This window comes from Harpia harpyja, chromosome Z, assembly GCF_026419915.1.
Source record: "Harpia harpyja isolate bHarHar1 chromosome Z, bHarHar1 primary haplotype, whole genome shotgun sequence".
Classification (NCBI taxonomy): Eukaryota; Metazoa; Chordata; class Aves; order Accipitriformes; family Accipitridae; genus Harpia; species Harpia harpyja.
In genome coordinates, this window is record NC_068969.1 from 4069783 (window position 1) to 4094194 (window position 24412).

The window sequence follows — 24412 nt, forward strand, 5'->3', positions numbered from 1 at the left end:
TATAATCCCAGGACTTCCCTATTTTAAAATACATATGAAATATTCTGAGTTTGAGTATAGAGATAACAAAGTAGTCAAACAAATCTGAATGCTTCTTAAACCACTTTTTTCTTTTGACAGCTGCCTGAGAACAGAGAGTATGGGGAGCTGTTCCTCCTTTAAATTTAGCTTCAACCTCTGTGGAAATTCCTTCCAGTGCTCCATCATCTGCTGCCTGGTCTTTCCATTCAAATGGCAAGGGACAATGAACCCAATTTGGCTGACCCATTCTCATGAGTAGTTATTAGCTTTGTAGCTACAGGGAAGCTACAGAAAGGAAAAACTGAACACACTTCTAAAGAGAAAACACAATTTATTTCCTTTACTTCTAAGACTAGGAAGATTTTTCTATCTGTACTAGTGCTCGTCCCCAGAAATGGGATAGCCGGCTGCTGTAGCAGCCCTGTATTTCACATCTTTTTCTCATAAGATGAGAGGCAAGTACTGGTACTACCCCAGACAGATGCAGTGCCCTCAGAGTCTCCGTGAGGCTCTGGAGTTGCTCAGGTATCTGGTTGACATGGGATTTTTCTGAAATTAGAACATTGCCCCATTTTCAATAAAGCCTCCAAGATTCCAGGGTTGTCCCTGTTAGCAAGGACACTCCTTGAAATTAGGACATCTGATAACCTTAAAGAAGGAGGGTAATTAGTCACATCTCTGCAACCTTTTCTCCTAAAGAAACAGTGATAAAAGAAACTCCTATTAGAATATAATTAAATGCGTTATTATGCAATGCTAGTTACATAACCATGCTTTACCAACTTTGGGTATTTACAGGCAGAATTCAGTTTTACAGACTTGCCCACATATGAACATTTTTAAAAGTATGGATTGTCTCTCTCAGAGGGGATGAAAAAAGCTTTGTTTTTAGATACATTTCTAGCTAAATCGGTGAATGGCAGATTGTCTGCCAATATTTCAGATGCAACTTGAATTCTTAAAAAAAAAGAGAAAAAGAAAAAAAAAATTCTCTTTTAGAATCCCTTTTCAGCTAATTCCTTTCAGAGAAGTTATAAATTTCATATAAGTATTTGCAAATCCAAATATATCACCCTATCCAGACATTCAGTACCATTTGGATTTCAGCTAAAACTGCACTGTGAATCTATTCAAAATTCAAGGATAAGCAAAATTTGACTACATAAAACATGACAACTTGCAAAACGTTGCTGTATTTTATCAAAAATAATTCTGTAATCTATTTTCCATTACCCCTGCTTCCAATAAGGAGCAGGAATAGTGATGCATTCCATGTTCTACTAAAACATTGAGTCTAATTTTACTCATTTAACAGGTTTAGTTTGTTCAGAAACAAATATTGTAACCTCCAAAATAAATATTTGAACATTGTGCTTATTGGTGTCTAAGCTCAAGTTAAAGACAAATAAAATTCACAGCCATTATATGGGTCTGAAAGTAAGAAAAGAATGAAACAACAGTGCATGTGAAATTCTGACGAGGCAAAATCTGGTCCTGAATGCATTTGTAAAAGATTATGTTTAAATAGAAAAGATGTAAATTTTCAATATAGAAATCTATGCAAAGTACAAGCATTATTATATAAAGTTCATTAGTAAGCTGCTTTTTCTCTTTCCAAATATTTCCTTGTAATATTGAACATTTACTGTTATCTATTAAATTCATCCCAAAACATTGCATTTGTAATGAGCTAAAAAGTACACTGTGTGACAACTGTTAATGAGAATATAAGCAGCTGATTAACATTTCAGGTACAACATCATCACTAGGTAATAAATCCTGCAAAAATAGTAATAGTTTAGTTTTTCTTCTACATACGTGGTTCTATTATAATGAATCATTTCTATTATCATGCTTTCTAAAATTAAAACATAGGGGACGTTTTCAAAGCAATTATCATCATTTGCCTTCTGGCTGTGCAAACTAATAATGGACATTCTCTCTCTCACAAGCCCACATATCCGCCTTATGACTTAAAAGTAACTCAAGTCGCTACTTGTTATACACACCGCTTGAGCACCCTCCCTCAGAACACAAAACATTGTTTCGACAGCATAAAATCATCCTGACGGATAGCAAAGCATAGCAAGAAAGTTACCATTAAAAGCATTAGTCTCCCTACCTGGAATTCTCCAACCACTGGGATTGTATTACTGAACCAAGAGATAAATTATGCAAGTGAGACACAGCTCCCCATGACAGCAAGAAGGCACAAATGACCATACTACAAGTACTTACCTAAGACTAACTCCGGAGTGGTCTGAACATGTGTTAGAAAGGACACACCTTTCCTTTAAGGGGAGCACTTTCTCTCCACCCCCTATAGATTTCTCTCTCTCCTCCCTTCTCTCTCCCTCTCCCCCTTCCCAGCCGACTGCACACCGTCTTGAGGAAGAAAGGCAAGAGAAGCACCGCACTCCTGAAAGCAAAATACACAGCACAGGGCAACACAAAACACGGAGGAGGGAACAGGAGTAGGTAGTCGCTTTTTTTTATTAACAAATCTTGAAAAATAGAATTACTTTTCTACAGTTGTCCATTCCAGATCATTTAAACTGTCTCTTGCAGAATTCACCAGTTTGCAGTAGAAGACAACAAAGAAAGGGGACCGCAGGATTCATTTGCCCTGTCAGTTCCTGTGTTCCTAATTTTTTAATGCACCATGCCTACTCAAGAAAATAAAGCCTGGGCTTTGTGCACACCTCAGGCTATTGAGCCAGGGAGAAGACAGCTCTTTACTCAGAAAACAAACATAAGCATGTGCAAAATTAAGCGAAACAAGATCCACTGAAGTTAGAAGCACTTAAACCAGAAATAATGACTTTCAAAAACCACTATTAGGAAATGCTACTGAAAAGGCAGGAAGCTATTAGAGTTCCAACCACTGCCGCCAATTTGCACTTATTTATTTAAGTATTTTATATGAAATGGAAGACTAGTAGCAAAGAAAGTCTTCACACCAAACCCAGAATACCACACGAGTTATCTGTTATGGAAATATTCTAGGAAATAAGAGGTAGTGGATTAAACGTGATCAAGCAGAAGGTGAAACCGAATCCCAGCCTCCCTCACTCTGAATCCCTCAACCACTAAAACATTACAAAAGAGGGGAGGCAACTAAGTCATTGTTCCTATTTCTCAGATTCTCTTCAGAGGTTTCGACACCATGTGTAAGCCTAGCTCCCTATTTTGGTCAAACCTGACTAAATGGAACTGTAACAGGTTTTTTCCATGATGAGTACAAATATATGGAACTATTATTCTCAACTTAAAGCTTGGAGGAAATAAAGGAAAGGAGAAAAGGGAAGGAATGTTCTTAATAGCTTCAATTTTAAAAGACATCCACACAAAAATAAGTGAGCCAAGTAGTAGTAATCCACATTAAAAAACAAAAAAAACCCAAAAACAAAAACCAAACCACCCACAATATTTTTTATGGGAGAGACAATATATAGATGGATATTTATACACACACACACAAAGTTCATATTGGTTATATGTCTGTTCTAAACATCCATCATTTACTCCTTGTTTCTCCTCACGTTAGAATGCACCTGAACAACAAATTGACTAGTGCATCTGCATACGCCCAGAAGAGGTTCAGTTCTACAGAACAATCACATCATACTGTTCTAACATTAAACTCTAAGCTTTCAAACCCCATTAATTTCTCACAGATAAACATTCTATCCCGTTAATAAAAGACAGAATTATGATTACAAAAAAAGACTTATAAAATATCCAAAAGAAAGCAAACTTTTAGTGCCGCTTTTTAAAATTATCCTCCAATTAACTCAGTAAAAGTTACTATATTTTAATGGTGCTAATTATGTTTATCACTGTCACACTATGAAAAAGTGATGAAACTAACTGCTGATTCCTTTCCATTACAGATCTTTGTATCTGTAAAACATAACATTTTCTCCTCTAGGCCTAATAAATATTCATGATACAGTCTAGAAGAATTATACTGTTGTATTTAAAAATTAGGATTGTTGGAATTTTACCTTAGAAGATCAAATTCTATGAGTTAATGGGTTCTTGACCAATCAGAATTTAAAGTAGTATTTCACATGGACAGACCCTCCATAACAGACAGTTGAGGTGAAGAACAAACAGTCCCAGATTCTTGGGTTTATGAGTGTAAAAAGAGACTCCAAAAAAACACTAGAGATAGCTTCACCCAACTACTAAAATAAATTGTTAAAATCTAGGTAATTCAAACACTTAAAAATATTACAGAAACAAAATATGGCACTATACAACCTGTTAAAAATGTACATTTGAGGCATGCAAATGATCCAAAATAAAACAAATTATATCTTAAAAAGAAAGCAGTATGTGCAACATCCATAAAATATTTTTCTTAAGTACTGAGAAGAAATTGCTGTTAGTAAGATGACTCATTTCTTAACTCAAAGTGATAAATATGTTAAATATCTATTTGCTAGGACTCAGCCTAAGTACCTATTTAAAAATCATGGACTTTTATTCATATTTCATGTCCAAACAAGAACTTGAGCAAGAAAGCACTGAACCTGTGATAAATTGCTGGGTTTCATATTCTTACAAGTCGAGAATGTTATAGCAAGTCTGCCTTTTAAATGGCAAAATTAAAATACATATTAAGCACATTTTTTTACTGGTGTCCTGCAAGTATTCTACAGTGATTTGACTAAGCATTAAAAATACAGGTGTATCCTGAAATATACTTACAATTCTGTCTCATAGCTACTTACACTCCAACCCAATTTCTAAAATTACAGCATATTCTGTTAATCAAAGCCGTCTGCTCAGCAACGCATTTCCATGCATCCATAAGAAGCTCCACTCACTCCACGCAGCAAAACTTATAGTTCATTTCTAACTGGTTTTGCTGAAAAGTAACTCTTTGATTTATCAAGGGTTTGCACATATTGTACAGCATACTATGGAGCTTATTTAGAGCAGACAAAAAGTAACCAATAAATACATTACGCAATTATTCAAAGCCCAAATGGCACTGTGACCTGCAAAAGTACATAGTGCACGAAGCACAGTCAGCCAAAAATGCAACTGTGTCCATACATATGAACAATAAGTCATTGGAGTTGGCGGGGGGAAGAGCATATCAGTAGTTGCTCCCACACTGGCAAAAGGTAACTGTCACTTCAAAGCAAACACTGTTGGCACTATAACGTTTATACAAATAAATAGTTTTTCATGTAATTCCCATTTTCAAGAACAGAAGCGTTCGCTAGTAGCCATTCTGAACCTGAGCAGAGGAGTCTAAATTTAAGAGTTACTTAAAAAAAAAGTAACTTATTTACCTTACCTTAATGATACTTTCCATCCTGAATAACTCTGAAATTGTTTTATCTACCCTGATAGAGAAAAAAATGTCAACTGGGGTGGGGAATATTTATTTATTTATTACTACTGTGATCAACTCAAAAAGCCAAAAATCTACACTGGCAGGTGCTTAAAAATTATAGAAACAAAATGACAGAAGTTTCGCTCACAGGGTAGGAACTGGACATTCAAGACCATTCCAAGGTATTACTTTAGGAAAGTCACTTTTGCCACTGCTCTAAAATTTGCATGAAGCTTAGAGTAACTGAATGTTATCTTCACATTAGATTATAAAAATCATCTTTGTTAGCCAGATATATACACATTTTCCTGTACATAAATTTAAGTTACTGGCCTAGATAACTTTCGTAACAGATAGAATATTGTTTCTTGTCCAAGTAGTTTGTAGGAAACCTGTAACAATAGCACCAGATTATTTTAAGAGGTCTACATAAGCAAAGATACAGTAAGTCTATACAATATGACAAATCATTGTATCAAGGCATATATACAAGGTTAAAGGAGAGAGTATCATTTCAAGGAACGAATAAAGAAGAATGGAGATGATGGAAGGCCAACGGGGGGGTCCTGTTTCTTGGGGAAAGGGCACGAACACCACTAGTTTCTCAAGCCATAAAATACTTTCAACTTTGGAACAGGATTTTTCTTTATAGGAAATCAGAAGGCCATTTTCAGCAACATTTTCAAATGTACAATCTCATTCAAAAAAATACGCGGGAGAAATAAGAACTAAATGAATCACAAAACTAGGAAGCAATGAATTCGGCAAAGGGTAATAGAAAATGGAGGCCACCTTTACCGGTATTTCCATAAATTTAGCTATGTGGTTTCAAATTTAAGAACAAAACAGTTCATTTAAAAGAACATTTAACAGAAACCAGGATTTTAAAACAAAAACTCTCTACCAACAGCCTGAAATAAAAAAGTGGGTTTGATGAAATCAATACGATCGTATGCTTTACAGCTTCAGAGGTGACCTTTATATCATATCTTCCATTTCTCATCTTCTGAATAATTTTGCTTACACCAATTCTCTGCAAGCAGAGTTGTAAAGGGTGCAAGAACTATGAATTATGAAAAAAGCTACTAGGTAGGCACCACAGAAGCTAGTGACCTTATGAAAAATCACCTCCTAGCTCTGCATCTAATAAACGAGCGTCTGTTGTACCTCAGTATTTCACAGACATCTAGACATCTCCCCGAAACAATGTGCTACAGAACCTGCACATGGAAAGGAAATTTGACCTCATCTACAGAAAGGTAAAAACAAACTCAACTCCACAGATTTTTTGTGCTATTGCAGCAGTACCTAAGACATACCACTGCAGCACATTTTTTAGATGTATAGATAGCAACTGAGCAGTAATATTTTATGAAGGTGTCAACTTACTGCCCCAAAGGTAACTGGTAAGTGCAAGACAGCCATTGTGTCTCCAGACTTTAAAGACAATTGCAAAAACCTATAATACAGTGTTGACTATCATTATAACACAAATTAACGTACAAACACAAATGTTAAAAACCCTACATCTTTATGCAGGTTGAATATATTTCGCATCACGGACGATGCCCCCAAAGTCAGTGGTATGAGGAGGTATTCACTAAATGGCCACATCTTCAGCACCAGCAACTTCTTTGCAGTAGTTTGAAAACATGCAGAAAGGCAGGGAGCAATATTCTCCCCTGCTCCCTGTGATGATTAGGAACTGAACCAATAGATGTTACATGAGAATAGGGCTTGGGGAGAAATTTTTTTTGTCATAAACTTAGGTGCATAAGCAAGACAAAACAGTTTCTAGCAATGTATCAATTTGACCTAATGATATCTTCGTTATATTTTATTAATCACTTGCTGTTAGCAATTTTCAAGGCAGAGTAATACAAAGGAATAAAATGGGAACAAACTGAATCTATTTCATAGTCTCTATAATCTACACCCATTTCTTTTATCTGTAAGATTGTCCAATGTCCATAATGCAGTTTGGTTAGTATCAAATCAAACATTTTCTCAAGTAACTTTATTAGTCTGAATTCATCCAAATGCATCTGTCATGGCAAACCTTTCCGTAATATAGGAACAGATTTTCTGCTTGAGAAGAAAGTTTCAAAAGTAAATGTTTTCTACCTTTCAAGGCTCTGTAAAACATTTTTTTCAGAAGAGCCAGACAGTCTTTTTAAGTAATTCATCTGTTTTTTAAAGAGGTAGAACAGTGGACGCCTAAGTTGCAAAACCCCTTTCAACCTCAGTAAAATGATCATTTAATTACATGCTATATTAGATCTGCTAAACCAATACTGCATTTGTGTACTTTGTGCTCAGACTGTTCTCACAGTCTGAATTCAACCCCCACCATGTTTTTTTCCATAATTATGATGAAGAAAATATACAAACTATAATAAGACTGTCCCAAATATTTGACCAAAACACAACACAGCTTTAAAAATATCCTCTTCTCATTTAAGGACTACTAATCCCAGATAACAAACCTCCTCTAGAAGGAGTTAAGTAGGAAGTTCCCGTAATTTACGTTTTAAAACTGTTATACTCCGATCCCAACTACAGAATCAGCGCCACATGTATACATACATATATACATAATATACTCATATATCAGAAAATTCAAAGTGAGACTCTATTTTCATAAGCCGAACACAAGCAGGGCTCATCTGGGTTGAACACGTAAAAATCAAAGATACGTAAGACACCTGATAGGAATTCTCCTGTGCTAGCACCTGAGAAGTCAGAAGACCCGCATGTAATGCACAGCTCATCCAGCCTAGATTTACAAGAATAGCTGGAGCAGTGGAAGCTGTTGAAAGCTTTCAGATTCCTCTCACGGCTTTTAGCAGCCGTAGAAGACATGCAGCTTCCAAAGCTGATAAGCCCTATAATGCCACCTTGCAAACAAATATCTCCTAAGAAACTTAAACAGTAGCTACTCACTCAACAATTATGTAGTCTGTTCAGCTAAACGAACACAGAAAAGTCAGTCTGCATTTTTTGACATCCTCTTTGGTTTTGGTATGAAGTGCCAGTTGCATTATAAGAAAGAAATCCTGACCTTTTTAATGAGAGAAAAAAAAAAAAAACAAAGCACACAGAATAAAAAACTAAGCCAAACTTTTTAATAAATCATTTAGCAAAAGAGAATTTACAACTGGTTATAGTACTGGTAATTACACATCTCAACATACGTGATGTCCAGAGAAGTATGTTTTGCAGTTATTCGAGCGGTGCAACTGATCTATTTAAAATATTTATATTTAATTGATCAGGGAGCCTAATGGCTGCTTACCCTTTAGCAAGTGCAGTGCAACTGCTTCTTCAAACACACTGCTTAAGCTCTCACCAGTCTTTGCAAGGAAGTACTGGGACATTTTGTACTTTAGTTGCCAGATCAGATATAAACAAGGCTCCCAGTGTCCCTACTATGGTCCTTTATATTTACAGATTCAGAATGATTGCTGTTTAATAAATTATTGTATTTCCTTGAAATTCAGGCACATCACTGAAATCATTAAATGGAAGTCATCAAAACAGAAATTTTTCTCTTTTTTTCTCAGAGCACCAAGGGCCAGATAGATCCCAACTACACCATTTTCACAAACTGCTTATCTGAATTCATGTAGAAGCCATCCCAGAAGGATAAGAGCAGCTAGAAGAGCTTGCGTAACCACCATCAGTGCAAAGCATTTTTCTGGAGCTAAATGTAACCTTCAGAACTCTCCTTTCAGACTACTAAAACACACACATACCCAAAGATTTTTCAGAAGATGAAGCAGGAAAATGAAGAAACAGATTATTTGCCCTTATCCAAATGACAAAATCTCTCAGGTTAGAAAAGTATATACCAATATAAGCATTACTTCGTAATTTTATGAATGTTTCATAAAGCACTACTTTATCACGGTAGCACTATGCCACTAATGCCAAAATCCCAGAATGCTTTCTCCAGAACCACTTTTCAAACCATTTCTTGTTTACAAGGAGTGACCTAAGAAACAGATAATGGGTCAGGGGAAAATATTCTGCCCCAGTGACACATTAATGCAAATTAGTAGAAGGAGAGATTTATTCTTCATTCCTCACCAGTATCTTACATTACATCAAATCATTTGCTTCAGCGGAAGGCGGAAGCCACTCAGCAGCCTGAAAATTTAAATATTATTGGTCCAGAAGAACCTAAACTATATATACTTAACATGGAATTAAAACATTGCCTCTTCTAAGTATGAAAGAGTACAAAGAAAAGTCATTCTTCAATTTCAGACTGACTCTAGGAAAATGTACATGTATGAAGATAAGAAACCGTTGTGCATCTGTAAAAATCCCACCAATCTCTTCTGCTAGTGATTGCTACTCGGTTTGAGTTTCAGAACAAACAGTGTGGGTAGTAAGGTTTCGGTAAGTGCACTCTGAACAACTGAGTTAATTTTCACGTCACCAGGTGGAATTCAGAAATGCTCAAGATAATAATTTCATGCTGACATTTGAGATTAACATGAATCCAACCATTCCATATTAATGACTAAAAATTCAGTATGTTAATAATAATAATAATATAGTTTGTTTTGCTCCTATTTATTCCCCCGACTAAATTTAATCCATATTTGTATTAGTTGCATGAGCATCTTAGTAAAACTTAGAAACAGAAAAGAAAATGCTGACCAATGTTATTTTAAATTAATTTTTAAAATCTCAAAAAAATCTGTCTCCAGTAGAAAGAGAAAAATTTTAATACTTACAAACATTACAAAAGTACAAGCTAGCAATTCTCAAAAATTCACTTCACTTTTTTTACAGCATTTTCTATTTTTATTCATTTGTGAAAATGACTGGTACAACAGCTTAAGACATCACAAAATTCAAGTGATACCTTTAGCTTATAACGTGTACAATGGAAAGTAATACTGAAAAGTAGAAACTTTACCATTACCAAGAACACTTAAGTATAAAACATTTGTAAATATCTTTAAATTTAACTATAAATTATGAGGGTGTGACTGATAGGGAAAGCTTTTGCAAACATCAGTGAACCGTATTAATGTTTTTTATATTTAATCTTGTGCACAAAAAGGACAAAAATAAGAAAACACAGTGTTGAACAGGAAAATCTATGTCTAAAGATATTCCCGTCTTTGAATTGCAAGCTCAACATGAGAAGCAGTTCAAGACAATTCATACAGGCCTGTATCACTTCCACAGAGGCAAACTGACATAAATTCTCTTAAAATGGCCTGAAGGAACCCTCCTCACAATTCTAAGATGCAGTGAGGTGGATTTTTCTTCATTGAAAGAACATGTTAGTACAGAGAAAAAAAGATTAAAAATGTGCTGAAAAAATCTGCTATTTTTACTCCATGACAAAAAAACTGTTATTTTGCAAACTATTGGGTTTGGGTAAAAATAATCGCTATTAAAACAACACACACACACAAAAAAATCCTAACACAGGACTTGAAAAGTAGTTACAATGGTCATGGGACAAACTTTTGGTTCTTGTCATAGGATTCAGAATTTCTTACTTAGGCTCTGGTCCAGTAATTTGTCTGCAATTTAGAAGAAAAACAAAACAAAACTGTTCTCTGTTGCACCCTCAGCAAACTCAGAACATATTCAACACAATAAGCATAGATGTTAAAACTGAAATGCAGAACTGCAATTAGATCACTCATCCCTGATACATGCCAATTTAACACTGGATTTTTTTTCCAACACTGATCTTGTGCCTACACTGTTTAAAAAAACAGACTCCAAATTTTGTCATATTTAGCCCTTCTTATTCTATACTACCAGGAAGAAAACAGACAGCAAAGGTGAAACTGTCATTTCGCACCTTGGTATGAAAAAATCATGGCTTTGACCATGAAAAAAACATTGGGTGCTCTTTGGGTATCATGTTATATCATACCTGTGTTTCTCAGGAAAATAAAAGTAATCCTTGAAAAAAAATTAGTGTGACAAACTATCAAAAACGAAGATTAAATATCAAAGTCACACCATTTCTACCTCTTCTGTCATACGCACACGAAGCACAGAAATTTTGGTTGTAGGTTTCAAATAACTATTTACTACCATTTGTTATTTTTCGTTATACTGTATTAGGAACTGTAAGGAACACTGCTTTTACAGTCAGCCTTATAAACTCCATTCTCCTCTGTGTAAATTACATAAAATCTTGAACTTCACAAATTGTTTCTATTGTAAATTTAAAACCAGCAAAGATGTCCTCTGGAATCGTTGGCAAGAACAGCCTGCAGAGAGTTGTGCCAAAGAGACTGACTTAAAGTTCCTTTGTTCCAGTTTTAAAACTGACTTCTTTTATACTGGTCTCAGCAAATATTAGAAGTTCAAAATTACAGTAAAACTCAGGATGTCCCACCATAACTTCAGAGCCCCTTCTGAGCCCACCCTGACCTGCTCACAATAGAAGACGGAAAACAAGCAGAGGAGGGCAGGCTCCTCTTCTTACTCGCAGAAAATGATGGTAGAACATCCCACCAGACAGGAATGAAAGCTCCAAGGTGTTCCCCCTGCCTCCCTCGGGACACTTGGCTTCACACCTCCTGGAGCAGAAGGAGAGGCACAGTGCGCAGCTGCACGTGCTTCAGCGCTTACAGGGGCAGGGTGCTCTGGCAAGCACGGCTCGTTAAATGCTGCGGGGCTCAATGTAAGGAAAACTACAAAATAACGGAAGCTGCTACATATGGATGAAATCGCTGCAAAACAGATGATTGACGCAAAGCTTGAAATTGTTCTATTTCTAGTTCTAATCAGTCACAGAAGCGGTGCAAATCCTCCAAGTGCCTCAGTCAACCGGGAAAGTTGTCCTCTTAGGATAAAGGAGTAGATTCAGTATTCCAGATCACTTTGATTCCCATATTGAGGGGAATGGAGGTTTGCTTGTTTGGGGTTTTTTGCAGACCTGGAACAAGATTCTCCTTAAACAATGAAATAGTTGCAAAAGTATTACTAGTGGCCCATTTAAAATGTTGAAATTTTGAAAGCCAGCTACTCCAAAGCTACTCACAGTAGTAAAAATGTTCCTATGGACTTTATGATCCCATCTCTCATCTGTATCATGAATGGGTTACAGCATTCTAACCATATGGTCACTTAGCTATTAGAAATAACATATTCATTCAGACTTCAAAACCAATGTATTCCCTGACAACTGATGAGAAATAAGGTCACAATTATTTATTTGACAAATAGGCATCCCAGGAAGTGGTATTTCCGTGTAGTACTCTTGCACTTCCCCATACGTTATATCTACCTGTTACTGCCGATCCTTAACTTGGGAGTACAGGCCTTCAGAGCTACCTCTTCTCACCACATTGGAGATGATCTGAATTTACTATTCCAGAATTACTATTCCTAAATAATAGCAATGGTTTGGATTTGTTTCAGAATAAATATGCCTGGTTCGTGCTTAGCTCAAAGTTTTTTGAGAATAGCTATTTTCATTTAGGTTTGTTCTCTACATTAACTTGAATGATTTTGCATTTACTTTATTTGGTTTTAAATATTTTCATTGTATTTCTCTTTTCTGGTTGATTCTGCCCACCTTCTTGACAAAAATCTGCAAACATGTCAGACACAATGATCTCACTGCAGACGTGTCAAGGTCTTGTACGTCCTTGAAGTATGACAAGCATGATGATTTTTTTTTGATCTATTTTCAGATATTGTAGGTACCAGTCCAGTTCTGCTTCTATATTCCTCAAGCGGTCACTTGGCTTTTCCTGAACAAAAAGAATGCAACCCACCACACTCCTACCGCAGAAATTAAAATTATTTTGGGTGCTCTGGAAAGAAATGGTGCAAATATATAAGGAGAAAGTTGCACTTGCTGTTAAGAAATAATACTGTTACATAAAAGTGATTAAATGGGAGGTCACTGAAATGGCACAAGGACTGTGTGGTCTGGTCACCTGCTTTTCACGCCAAGCAGAAGCAGATCTTCTCACCATCCTCTTCTGCTATGTCATCTTTCCTGCTAACCGGATCCACATCTCCACACACCAAAGCCTCAGCCATGAGGGAGCAGGAGGCTTCTAACAGATGGTAATGGTGTAATCTGTGCTTTCTCTTCAGCTAGTAGCACTTCAAGTGAGTCATGATGAACCGACAGATTTTCAAGACTGAGTGTTACCTGGGGACATGTCCCTCAGGGTCTGAGAAGCCAGCCTCCTGGTATTCAGTTTGACCCTGGGGCTGACCTCAAGGGCAAAGGGAGCAGGAGGTGTTGGGAATCAACTATTTAAAGCTCATTACAATATCAATGTCAAGCTCAAAGGAACTGCCAAGTCCACTTAATCCTTCCTGCTGAAAACATACCTTCCAAACTGAAAGCATATTTATCTCAATCTTACTTAAGCAAAGCTGACTTTTTTTTTTTTTCTCCTTAGAGAAATCTCTGGAGTTATTGCTCAGTTAACTTGAAAACTGTTCAACCCTGCGCAGCACCTATTCATTTTACCCTATTTATACACCACTTAATGGTTCCTTTACACCCCACATCAGAATGAATTACCAATAAACATCGCTGTAATCTGTTTACTACATCCTGTTCATCCAGTTTAGATTGTACTAAGCTTCCACAACAGCTTAGACATTCTTTATGTAACAAGGCTGGAACAGCAAGACTTACCATGCCTGAGTGCACACAAACCTCAAACTGGTCTTCTGCAATTCACAACCCACATCCCATTTGAGCTTTATTTATATTTTCAATTAAGAAACTGATACTTCAGCTCCTATATGTAGGGGACACATATTCCATGTGTTTGCCATTGAGACCATAGTTCTCATAGGAAGAAACATAAAACATACCTTTTATTTCTATTTTTGCAACTTTAACATAAGTATTGAGTTTCAATCTTTCTTTGAAACAGCCTTACTAGCAAGAAAACGAATGCACAATAATATATATTGTTTCTGGCTGGAAAAGCCATTCAGTCACCGTTGTTTATTGTTCCAAGGAAATCGTAACCATAGACACTATAACTTCGAGGAATTGCGGCCAGTGTTCAAAGAGGTAGATTTACTGAAAGAATAATCAAATAGATTAATACACTTCTCCTTCACACGATATTTTGGTAATTTACAGTGTCTCTATGGGACATACTGATCGGTACAGTATGAAAAACCATCACGATGCCTGCACTCCCCTGCACTGTAATGTAGACTGTATCCACTTTTTAAATTAAAAGTGGTTTGTTTTTTTTCCTGTGAATAATGCTTCTGCACTTCAAATAAGTAGCACACTCTGGTTCCAGGAAGACTTTATTGTGGTCTTTCAATATATAAAGGGTTCTTATAAGAAAGATGGAGACAGATTTTTTTACCAAGGCCTGTAGTGACAAGACAAGGGGCAGCGGTTTTAAATTGAAAGACGGTAGGTTTAGATCGGACACAAGGAAGAAAGTTTTTACAGTGAGGGTGGTGAGACACTGGAACAAGTTGCACAGAGAAGCTGTGGATGCCCCATCACTGGAAGTGTTCAAAGTCAGGTTGGATGGGGCTTTGAGCAACATGATCTACTGAAAGATGTCCCTGCCCATGGCTGGGGGGTTGGACTAGATGATGTTTAAAGGTCCCTTCCAACCCAAAGCATTCTATGATTCTATCTCCTACATGAACTCTGTGATGAGATTTTCATACTGCTCGAAAAACAAAAAAGCCAAACAAACAAACAAAATTATAAACTAATTTTGGAAAAATCAAAGTGTGAAGTCATGGCTAAAACAACACTATTACATTTAGAACCCGAAAGAAACAAACGACAAGTGTTAAACCACCTACTCAAATGTGTCATTATACATCCATAGGTGCACAAAAGTAACCGCAGTAAAAAGTTATACTAGCTGCTAGTTCTCTGTCAGGAATCCCTCACTTGAGGTATCTTTAGAAACCATTTAAGAAGAGAACAGAAATCACTCAGGAGAAAAAAGTTCTAAAGACCGAAACCTCTATAAACCCTCATAAATTATGCCGGTCTTTGCAAAAATATTCCACCAATAAGCTTGCATAGACAACAGATAGTCTTTATGAGGGAAAGGTCAGTAATTCCAAATCAATCATACTGATCTGGCAAACAGTTCTATTTCTGAATACTTTAAAAATATTGTACCGTAAACCGCAGCAATTCAATAGCTTTTCGTGAGAAGACAGGTCACCGTTTTACTTCTCTTCACTATCTTTCTTCCTGCTACGTTGACTTCTATTTGTCAATCAGAAAAGTACAGAATTTAAACCCAGTCTGACAACATCCCAATAAAATCTTACCTGTTCAGTTCAGTCCCTTTCTTTACATAAAATCTGCATGGAGTTCACTGTATATTTTCAGTCTGTGTAATAAATCATTAGATAAAAGATCCTAAAAAATTGTAGAACTCTGTTGTTATTAATTCCATTACCACCAGGTAATCGAGGCTGAAATTTGGAAGAAAATAATACATTGTCTTGTCAGGAGTTGAAACCTTTCAAACACACACCGCAAAATGGAACCATGAAAAAAGGGCACGAATAGAACAACGTTACTGAGGACATCGATAACCAGAAGTAGGACATCCATTTCTCACCCTATGCTGATTTTAGTTCAGCTGTTGCATAAAACATCAGAAAGAGCATATTTCCTTTCATTTAGGTTTCTCATGCAAATCCAGGAAGTTACTTAAAGACTCCTTCCCGTTCTTTCCCATTCAGCTGCACAAAGAAGAATATCTGACTAGCAGGACAACAAAGACTAGAAATTAATCTAGGCCAAAAGCAAACTTCATGAGTCAGAAAGAGAAGTCTGCAAATGGGGATGGGTTTTTTTCTTAGGACAAGGTTTCTCAAGAGAAATGTTTGGTAGACCCTGAAGCAAAAGTATAATAATTTTGATGGCTGCCACACAGCTGCTGTAAGTGGCAGGAACGAAGGGATGAGACAACAAGGTAGACAGGAGGCTTCTGTCTCTGCAGCACTCATCTCAACAGCAACCCCTTTACTCCCTATATGTCTAGGGGAGGGGGAGGCCCGTCCATCATCTGCACCTCTTACGTTGCTGTCAAATGCCTATTTTTGCTTTGAATTACCTGATGACCTGCTTCACAGAAGTCCAGAAGAAATTTTCTGAAAACTGCAGTAGCCTAGATGACACAGGATTTTGTCTTCCTCACATTGTCATTCATACTGTTTATTTTTTCTACATAATCGTTGTATCTGTGGGTGTAATGTAGTTGATACAGACAGTGGGTTTCAGAGAAGAGGAAGATGCTAGCACACTGATGTTTCCTTTTTCTGCTCTCTGGCAGTTAAAGTTGCAGCCTTCCATTTACAGAGTCAAGGGAGATATTAAGCACACAGAAAATACGAGTCTTCATTCCAAGCCAAGCTGCCCATGTCTGACCTTACTCTGTGAGACACTGGAACCAAAACCACCAACAAATCAACACAGCAGTAGCAGGCTGGTCTAAAAGCAGGATACACATAGCAAGCTTTCCCAACACCAGTTTTGTGAGTTAGCCCGCTGAAGCCAACACACAGTTACAAGCCAGCCCCTGAAGGCTTATTTTCAGTTCATCTATTCAGCAAAAGCATTCTGAAGGGAAGATACACCAAACTAGAAAGATGTGTAAGAGAGTTACAATTATATACCCTGCTTGATGGTACTGCAGATCATTTATCCCCTAAAACAATTTCCCAGAACTGTCATTGTTAACAAACTTAATTACCGACCCCATACTTAAGGCTTTGCTTTCCCATTGCCGGATGACATATTTTTCACCATGTGCCTTAAAACAGACACCCAGCCAGAGAACTTACGCCTACATGATTGGTTTTCCAGTTGGACCAATACTGAAGTTATAATTTATCATTTCAGATCTGAGAAGAAAGTTTCCAACCTTCTAGGGCGTGGGAGGTGGGGGCAGTGCTACATCTCACTCATCATTTATTGCTGGCATATTTGCTATTTTAGACAAATAAAATTGAAATAAGTAAATTTTCCTGGACTAGTTCTGCGGTGAAGTCTCCACAGGTTCATTGGAAAAGAATACAGCGCTCCAGTGACTAGCACTGAGACTTAATTCAAAGGCTTCATAACGGCAGCTGCACCCTGATTTCAGAGCTAAACTTCCACTGAGTAAGAGATCACTACAGGCAAAAATCTTAAAAAGTGGTGGTGTTGGCAAGAAAACATAAGATAAGGATTATATTAAGTAATGCTCTCATTCAAACACACAATCTTTTCATTTCTCATGCTATTATTTTACAAGATCACTCTTCACTTGATGAATAGGACCGTGTAAACACAGGTCTAAGCAGATTTGTAATCTGCTCAAGTATAGAAATTCTTTAGTTCCTACATCTTTTTCAAAACCAAGCATATTCATTTAAGCGAATTCCGGTTAGATCTCACATGTATACTAATAAACACACAGAGTAAATTCAGCACAAAATATTAGGTAAAGGCAAATCTTGCAGAGTCAGTTATTTCTCAGAATGCTTAAGGTTAATGACATCAAGCAGACATTTACAGAAATCACATCATTCGGGGGCTTTAAGAACTCATTACTCACAGTTGTAATCCATTTTCCTAATCCAATGAACGGTATTGAGCAATAAAACATTTTGGTCATCTGCTGCAAAAATGTTTCATAAATAATTACTTTATTCACTGATACTATAACAACAGAAGTAACTGTGCAATTAAATTAAATTATTTTTGGCTTAGTGTAACTACCGTACTTTGGGATATTTCCCATTTTTAACAGGTGAATTATAACATACATGGTATGAATATGTATCTGAAAGCATTACACATGTCTGTATTTAACACACTACAATGAAGTATAGGATGTTTGTATTAATACAAGTAGATCTTCTGAAATACAGTCCTGAGATTTTATTGTAGAAGATGCTTGGTTTTCTTGCAGTTTTTATTATTAATACACTGGAAAAATTAGAGGTTATGCTCACAAAGCCAGTTTCCTTCTCCATAATTTTATCAAAATACTTGTCCTTGAATTTTAGTGTGCTCTCCCCAGGAAATGAGGCTTTCGGAATGCTGCCTATCCCCATCTCCCCTGAAAAACTTTTAATTCACTTGCCTGTTACAACCAATTTGATGGAGGAGAGATAATTCACAAGTACTTAGGTCCTACAGCTTTCCTGAATATTTGAATATCTCTCTGGGTCTGATGAGGAGGAAGAAACCTCATCAGCACAGATACTGATGGAAAAGTTGTAACTTAGCAGTTCTTAGCTTACCACATGGTCAGTACTTACACATCTTCAACAGCAGAGGTAACCATTGATCCTGTCAGCAGTCAAGAGGGGTGAGAAGGGAAAGGTGGTGGTGGTCTTGCATAGGGAGAGGAGAAGGGAAAGGAAATTGGGCACGTACCACAGTGAGATATGGGTATCATGAGGGTGGCTTAGAGACAGAGATCAAATGCAAAAGAGTACAGGGGAAGCACGCAACGTCATCTGCAATGGAATGGGGACATCGTGGAATAAGAATTTAGGGACACAGCAGAAGATTTGTAGGTAGCCTGATTTCAGAAATTGCTTTGCTTATAAAACAATTTGTTTAGCCACATTTTTATATGAAGCAAAGGTTCTGTCATGTCAGCTACCACCTAACGCACTGGGAATAAAGCACAGATAAAAGATACAAAAGAAACAGAACTACTGTTAAAATGTTGTTACTGCTTCTCACATGAGTTGAAAGATGACAATATGATTATCAATAGGTAAAATCTGGATGGAGCTTCAGGAAGTTAATGTAAGCAGAACAGCTCCTTTAGATTTGGTTTCAATGTAGAAGACTTTGGCTTAACTTCAGTTTAGAGCACTCTTTGTTATCTTGTTTAAATTTTCCAGACCGGTTTACCCACCCCTAATGAATGATGTATTTGCCTAATTAGCCTTTTACCCCTTCACTGAGGATATAGCTGACATGAGTCTTGTGAAAAATCTACAATAAGATCAGAGCTCCAACAAAATACACTGCATTACCTGCTTCTTCCCCCACCAGCCTTAATGATATTCATAAGTACCAACTGTTTACAGCTCAAGCCCAACAGCAATAAAAAAAAAAAAAAAAAAAAACCACCACTGCTTATCAAGACTAAGCAGAAGAAGAAAAATGCTGAGCAGCAGCTGTCAGAACGGGAGGACAAAAACTGAAATGAGAGAAGAAACTGCCAATACCTTTTAAAGTATCCTTAAGAAAATGAATGTCTTCTCTCAAAGCCATTTTTTTCAGTCTTTTAAACTGCTACAAAAAACTGCATGACTATTTACTATTATATTTTCATGCATATGTTCTTCACTAGAAAACCTGTCAAAAGGTTTGCATGAAAAAAAAAAAAAATCTCAACCTTTGCAGACAGAGTAGTTCCATGGCTACCTTGAAAAACACTCCAGGACAAATACAGACTTGCATACAAATATACATTTAAGAACAACTGCAGATTTAGAACACAACACGACTCCTTCATAGTCCTTAAAATATGTTCAGATGACAGCACTGAAGCCAGTATAGGAGAAATGCTGCTGTTTATAACTTCACTCCTTTCTCTCAAAAAAAGGGCACAACAATGGGACCTGACAGACTTATACCACTTTGCCATTGTTGCTAACAAAGTTTTTACTTAATAATTCATTGTGTTTTATCTAGTTAATGTTTAACTTCCACTAAACCATTCACAATTCAAAACTGGTCAGGTAATTCAGTAAGTATTCCTTAAGGAAAAAAAAACCAACAACTTTTATACATATATAAAAATATATATACACACGGTGTGTACACACACACAGACAAAAAATGTTCTGGGAATGTTAAGAGTGCAAAACTGAGTGGTCAAGAGAGAAAAAACGCCCGTAGAGTTGTTGATGAAATCTAGCATGACTTTCGCAGGGTCTAACCCACCGTACTCACCCATGGTATGGCAGGGTTTAGAACAGCACATCTCCTGGCAGACAGAGAGCTCAACGGTTTTAAGGTTAGCTGGCCCAAGATGTTTATTTTCAAATACTAAGCTTTAATCCTCATCATGTCCGACAGCTGAGTTAAAACCTATTATACTGGAACGACTAAAGTCAAAGAGGAATCATGATTCTGTGACCTTCCAAAAAAGAGGAAGTATGGCTTCAGCAACACATACCAAGATACATAAGGTATTACCAAATTTGATGTTAACTTATAAATGATCTGATGCCTTGTGCTCAAACTGTCATAAGCTACAGTCTGTATTTGTACATGCTTCTTCAGGTCATTTTCAAAAGTAGCCTGCTTACATAAATATGTACTTCTAAAAAAAAAAATTTTTAAAAATTAGCTTTCTAGAATACCCAATTATGTCTCCAACACATACTCTAGGTTTTCCCTTTCCTCCGTCATCTACTGGCCATACAAAACAAGTACCTTTAACTTCAATTCTGACAATTATTCCATATTTTTAAATTCAATTTCTAGTTAAATCTGCACAAACATAAGAAGGAGAGACAATTTAAAAAAAAAAAAAACAAAAAAAAAACCAACACCCCCCCCCCCCCCCCCCCAAAACCCATGAGATTAAATGCAACATTGGAAGAATATACATTACCACATCGCTTGAACTCATGATAAGATTTGTCTGATTTAACTGAAGCAGCCCAGGGTTTTTCCACAGAACATAAATAAATTTAAGGTCACAGAAAAGAAAAAAGATTCATCTGCTACCTCTCTAACAGACTATATTCTTAGCATGAAACCAAGAGGGACCAAAAGAGATAATCATAAATCGCAAATGGCTTCTCTGTTTCATGGACCAAGTGATAAAGACAAATGAGAATGGTCTTCTGAAAGCATATACCTGTCCAGACAGGCATCACTGCTAAACATTCAAATGAAAAGAAGGAAGAAAAGTAACGCTATTTCAAAGTATTAAAAAAACCACATAAAGCTTTTAGATTATATTAATGTTGTTTGCACATTTAAAAAATGAACAACACAATAGATGTATTATAACCGCATACTTTATATAGACTACAGTCCTGAATTTGCATGAAATCAAATGTCCCATCTGGAGAATGATCTGACTAATAGTCCATTACAATTTGCTTGTTTTGCTTTCCACAGTTTTTCTTCCATTGCAGAAATGCATGTGGTAGTTACACTGTTTTCTCCAGAAAATATTATTAAAAAGTAATAACTGTAAAAGCGGTATCTGATAGCCAACTTATGTATGTTTTAAAAATAACTAGAAATTTTTCTATTTACTAGGGGAGTATTTACTGGAGGAAAATTCTCCGTATCTCAAAATATTCAGAAAAAGGAAAAAGCCAAGAGCAGATACAGAAAAGGCTTGGATTGATTTCAAATGGTATGTAGGGCTTTGGAACATCTTCAGATGCAAAGAAGTCATACCTATAAGCACACGTCTAAATTATTTATCACAGTTCTATTTTACAAAAAAGTTTCAAACAACTGCTTTAAAAAGAAAAGGGAGACTAAGGAGTCCTTCAGTACCTGAAACAAAGTGTACAATAAAACAAAAACTTCTAATAATTCCAAATGCCTCTCAAGATGTAAGCTCTATTTATTTCAACAGGTAGCAATCACTTCACCTGCCGTTCCCTCTCTTAATACTCTGAAGTCTGGTGGTTCTCTGTTTTATCCTGTCTTCACATCCTGTACTCCATGGTCTTTGCTGTGTTCTTGGCCCCGTATGAGCCTGCCTTTTCATATTTCTTGATATGTATTTAGAGGCAATATTTATTTGCTATATAGACTGCATGTGTCACACACTGAAATTATGCTTCTCAAAAACAGCATAGTGGGGTTTGTAACAATATTCAAATATGCAAGCACCACTCATTCAAAAACTAGTCACTTTACAGACTTTAATAAAATAATTGTTATGAGAATTCTGCAACAAAAGTCTATTCCATCTATTAACTGAGAAAGACATTACAACTGAGTAAAATGAAATAGAGCTGTGTCAACCAAAAAAGTTATTTCTCTTTAGTCTAGAGATATGCCTAAAATACAGACCGAGTTATTTCTCCCTCTCTTCATCCAGTTTCTTCAATATAGATTTTTTATGGACAACCTGCAAATTTTTCACTCAGAATTATTTTGGCTATTTTAGCCGTTATGCATGCGATGCATATATATGTGGGCTGCCTCATCGAGTGTAGCTCCACTAGAAAGAAATAATTTAGGTTAAAACTCTGTAAAAGAGATGTGATTGAAAAAACATCCCATAACAAACAGTTAGTATATAACCTAGTTGTATATACAGGAAAAAAAAGGCTGGAATGCTTTAAATAGACCTAATAAAAAAATCATATAAAAATAAGCAATTCTAATTAATTCAGGTAATTTTTTTTTCCTTAACCTCTGAGTATTTTACTGGTCATGATCCTAATTACTATGCAGGATACTGCCAACTGATGTCAATGATATCTACCCATATGTAGCATATACTACTTTTCAAAATCTAATATAATGTATCTCAGAACCAGAGGATGTTTTGGGGAGGACACAAGGTTAATGGGATCCTTTAAGAAAAACACACTGACTCAGCTTATATTTAGGACTTCCACTTTTATACAGCTTTGGAAACATTTTCCCTAGACAGCAAGCAGGGCAAATTACATAGCCCCTTGAGGACTGCTATTAAGTATTTCTCTCTAGAGAAATCTACTGATGACAATTCTTAGTCATAACATCAGAAGTTACAGGCATTTCTACCAGCACAACCAATATCTGACATTAAACCTAAAATTCAGTTCTGCTGTTTCTAATGCATCCCAGTAAAGGGCACCAGGCAATCTCACTTAACACCATGCTTGCCAGTTCCTTTACAGAGAATGGTATACAGCATGAACTGCTGCGCTTGTCAAGCTCTGTTTTGTTAGATTTACTACAGTAACCTCGCTAACTCCTGACAACACACAGTTAAAAATATTCTTTGCACAACAGTAGCAAACGCTTCTGCAGCATCATACCAGACTACTGGCCCTTGATTAGAAACATTTGCTGGAATGAGGTTATTTTGTTTGAGTTGCGACCAAATACATTACCTTGTGTTACTGTGAATGATTCATGCGTACAGATTTTAATAAAAATTTTCGTATCTTGTGCGTAAGAGAATATTTAATGTTTTAGACCAAATAAGATTTTAGCCTGAATGCTAGGCAGTCGTATGCTCTCCATGCCTTGATTATTCAAATATCAAATCCTTACCAAACTATCAAAAACCCATGCTATTTGAGAAGTATCAGTTTTTAAGAGATTAATACACTGGTTATGTGTAATGGTGGCTAAACCGCTAAAGGTCATATTGTATTTTATCTATTAAAAATAGGAGATTTTGTTATCAGTCTCTTAAAATTGTAAGCAATATGCTTAGAAGATCTGAACACGTAAAAATCAGTTGTTGCAATTAACAGATAGTTGAGATGAAGGATAGAATCTAATCATGTCCAAAATAACATGTTTATTCATAAAGATGGGAAAGCATCCAGGAGTTCAGTGGCAAGAGAACTGTTACAATCCACAGGAGAAGAGTCAATATATTGTTTTGAAAAATTGCATTAAATTATGCTTTTATGTTTCTTTCTCTGCAGGCAGATGTACTACCAAAAAATACCAAAGCTATTATGTCAAATTTTTTGCATCAGGCTTTGCAAGAATTGTCAAAATCTCGTAACTACTATTTGCAGACAACACTAATAATTTTCATTTAATGTTTTTTAAATATATGCGATTGTACCTGACCTCTCCCATCGTTCCCACCCTGAAGAGCATATGCCTGTCAACAATGTATCATTTAGGGACAAGTACTTGTGCATTAGTGATAGTTCTAAAATTTCACTTGTAAAATGTCTTCATCTAGTTCTTGAATTACTCTCTTGCTGCATTCTACTAATGAAATTATCCCTCCTATTGTCTCTTCATCACTGCAAACATACTTACGGACACCCTGAAAATGTAGAGAAGTACTAATGCGGCAACGTTCACACCGTCGTGACAAATCTTACTTTATACCAAAC

The 24412-nt window shown here is 36.3% G+C and overlaps 1 protein-coding gene across 20 annotated transcripts in view; it reads right to left on the reverse strand.

Annotated features, from left to right (window-relative positions):
- The window catches only part of ATP2B2 (ATPase plasma membrane Ca2+ transporting 2), a 442871-nt gene that overhangs the window by 220225 nt on the left and 198234 nt on the right, over positions 1-24412 (reverse strand). The window contains exon 1 of one of the 20 annotated variants that reach the window (XM_052776597.1): positions 20310-20349. The exons of 18 other annotated variants lie outside the window; for them this stretch is intronic. The gene's annotated coding sequence lies outside the window, so the exon portion shown is untranslated. Of the gene's footprint in view, positions 1-2259; positions 2278-20309; positions 20350-24412 lie in introns of those variants that run through there. One more of the 20 variants, XM_052776598.1, reaches the window with a different exon arrangement.